This window comes from Cyprinodon variegatus, unplaced genomic scaffold (genome assembly GCF_000732505.1).
Source record: "Cyprinodon variegatus isolate N-32 unplaced genomic scaffold, C_variegatus-1.0 Scaffold439, whole genome shotgun sequence".
Classification (NCBI taxonomy): domain Eukaryota; kingdom Metazoa; phylum Chordata; class Actinopteri; order Cyprinodontiformes; family Cyprinodontidae; genus Cyprinodon; species Cyprinodon variegatus.
This window is the reverse complement of record NW_015150892.1, coordinates 47,838-50,724: the sequence shown is the minus strand read 5'-3', so window position 1 is coordinate 50,724 and position 2,887 is coordinate 47,838. Positions and strand designations below refer to the sequence as shown.

At 33.2% G+C, this 2,887-nt stretch overlaps 1 protein-coding gene across 1 annotated transcript in view; it reads right to left on the bottom strand.

The window, feature by feature from the left end:
- The window catches only part of LOC107093662 (ryanodine receptor 3-like), a 101,111-nt gene extending 99,481 nt beyond the window's left edge, over positions 1–1,630 (bottom strand). The window contains exon 1 of the mRNA XM_015388853.1: positions 1,612–1,630. The gene's annotated coding sequence lies outside the window, so the exon portion shown is untranslated. The remainder of the gene's footprint in view (positions 1–1,611) is intronic.
- Between the last annotated feature and the right edge of the window lie 1,257 nt (positions 1,631–2,887).

Genomic DNA, 2,887 nt, shown 5'->3' with positions numbered 1-2,887 from the left:
ATGATTTTTTTTTTGGTGAAAACAGTATTTAGTTCCTTTCTATGGAAAAAAAACAGTAAAATGTATCTAGTCTTTTTTTAGTTATTAGACCCAATTTGTTTGAAGCTAAGTTTGTTTTTAAAGAAAAGAAATAGGAACCCCAGAGTGTTTTATGGTCAGTCCTTTCTGGTCTCTTCATTCCTCCTGTCTTGTTTGGGACAGATAAAAAAGGAAACGGAGGGTTTGATCAAAAGAAGATAGGAAGGGTATCATGTAACAGCTCAGAGGGAAAGGAGGAGGGAGCAGGCGATTCTGTAATCCAGGCCTGCTGCCATGTTGGAAAATGGTTGCCAGAAACTGCTGTGACCTTTGATGGGTTGGACTTCTCATTGCAGAACACAATCCTGAATACGAAGAACTTCTTCATCCAATGATCTTTAACTCATTATGTCTTTCGCCTTTTTTTTTTACTTCTGACAATTCCTTTTAATTTCTTCTTTTCCAGTTTCTTGTTCATTCTCATCCTTTTATTAATACCTTGCTTAATATTTTTTTCCTGCCTTAACTCTTTACCAATTCCCCTTCTTAAACTCAATCTCCTTTCAATGCACAGCAAATTTAGACCTTCAATTCTTTGCAACAATCCTAATTTGTTTAATAATACCTCATTCATTATTCTCATCTTTATTTAATTCCTTACTCAATTCATACAGTTCCCAGTTACTTCCCTTTCTCCTGCTTTTATTTTAGTTCACTCATATCTCACAATTACTTAAATCTTTACTTATCATTTACTTTTATCAACTAGAGTAAGTTCAAGAAACTAATCAACAGCGAATTGCAATACAGTGAAAATTTGTGCAAAATAAATGTTTAATGCTATATTGTTTTGAGCATAATTAATGAATCACAGTTTAAATTAAGTTTATAAATTACAGTATTTTTAGGAGTCGGATAAAAACAACAAACCCTGTTGCCGATGTGAACTACCTGAAATCAAAACTGATTTCAGAACATTTCCTCTTGTCAATACTTCAGACTTTTGGTTAGAGATCAAACCCAGAGAAAACAGAGCAACACTCCCAAAAGCAAACCAACCTCTCTAACAGTTTTCAAGCCTTTCAATTTAATTAATGACTTTAGTAAATGTTTTTTGATTAAATCTACATAAAGCGACTGAGAATAAGTCTTATAACGCACATCCAATTCTTTTAAACAAAAAAAAAGAAGCAAACCTTTAATTCTAAAAGCCGTTATATTTGCACATTGAGCTAACTGGGTCAGGCTTAACATTCACTCATGTAAACAAGGAGACGGTAAAAATGCGTTTATTTCAAGATTGCCACATGTTGAAATTTACTGGCCTTTATTATAAATTAACTAAAAGTTTCCAGAAAAAACTTTAAGAAAAAAAAAATAGGTCAGTTATTTACAATATTTATCTTTGTCTTGCTGTAGTTAATTTATCACATTGTGAAAGGATACCAGTATAACTAATGATTTATTGATTTACATTAAATAAAAGAAGCTATGACAATCAAGAAATACGCATTACATTGAGTGAAAGTGCCTGAATTAGCCGTCTGTCATGCACACTGATAACATGATGGATGAACAAACTGATGGACCTACCCATTTTTCATGGTCAGCTTTCTAGTAACAAACAAATACAAGTGAAAAGAATGAGTTACTGGGACGTACGGTGGTCGATTACACATCTGAGCAACAAAAGGGGAGAAATGGACCCTTACAGTGGGAAAAAGGGGGATGATTTATTAGCCTTGCTATCAGAGAGTTTGTATTCTAGCCAACATCATGTTGTCTTGCCAAACAAGGCCAGCCAATAATGTTGCGGAGCACAAACAAATCTGCTACCCAGGCTGATAACAATGCGGGCCAGATTTCACGGTGGAGATGACAAGACAGTGTACACAATAAGATACTTAAAGAAATGTCTGTGCCAAAGGGCAATGTTGTGCATAAAGTGACAAATGTGGTTACAGTAACCCAGAACAGCATACAACTTTTTATAAAAAAATATTTCAAGTTTATTTTTACCCAAATTAGTTCTAAATCTCCTGTGTTTTACACATCTGTCACTATACAACAACCACAGCTTGTTTATTCCTAGAATACCGGTGGTCTCTTTTAAGCATCCAATAACAATTTGGTTCAGTTCATGGGAATCCTTTAATCATTTAATGGGACCACATGTATCCAGTAGGAATTGCGTTTTGTAGCATCTCCAAAAAACATTAAAAACAAAACAAAAACAAACATTAAAAGCAACTTAGTCTGAACAATATCAGCTTGTATAAGAGGTAAGCATTGTTTTCTCTTTGTTTTCCCAGGACAAATTTGAAGTAAAGACACCAAAAAGTAACTTCTCTTCTCATTATTTCATCACATAAAAGTGTAACTGAATTTTTGAGGTGCGTACTTACAGTAAAACGTGTGAAAAAAAGGCACAGGATTGTTTTTAATGAGGTTTAAAACATTAAACCCAGAAACAGTTTGAATCACACCTTTTCTGTTTAAAGTCACTGTAAAGATTCAAGATTAAGTCTTGTGTAACAGTTTTCGTCCACTAAATGTGGCATGCACTGGAAAAAAATCGAAATCTAGATAAGTTGTTTTTTCTTAAAATAAGTGTATTTGTTCTTGGATTTAATAGGTAAAAGAGAGATTTTGCCAATGGAACAAGACAATTTACACTTACAATAAGAAAACACAATTGCATTGTCTTATTTCAAGTGCATTTTATCTAAATTTCTTATTTTAAGAGCAAAAATACTCATTCCATTGGCAAACTCTCTCATTTACCTACTCAAATTAAGCGTAAATCCACTTAATTTAAGACATTTCTAATTATTTTTAGATCCTTTTTCCAGTGTGAAGAAACAGGCCT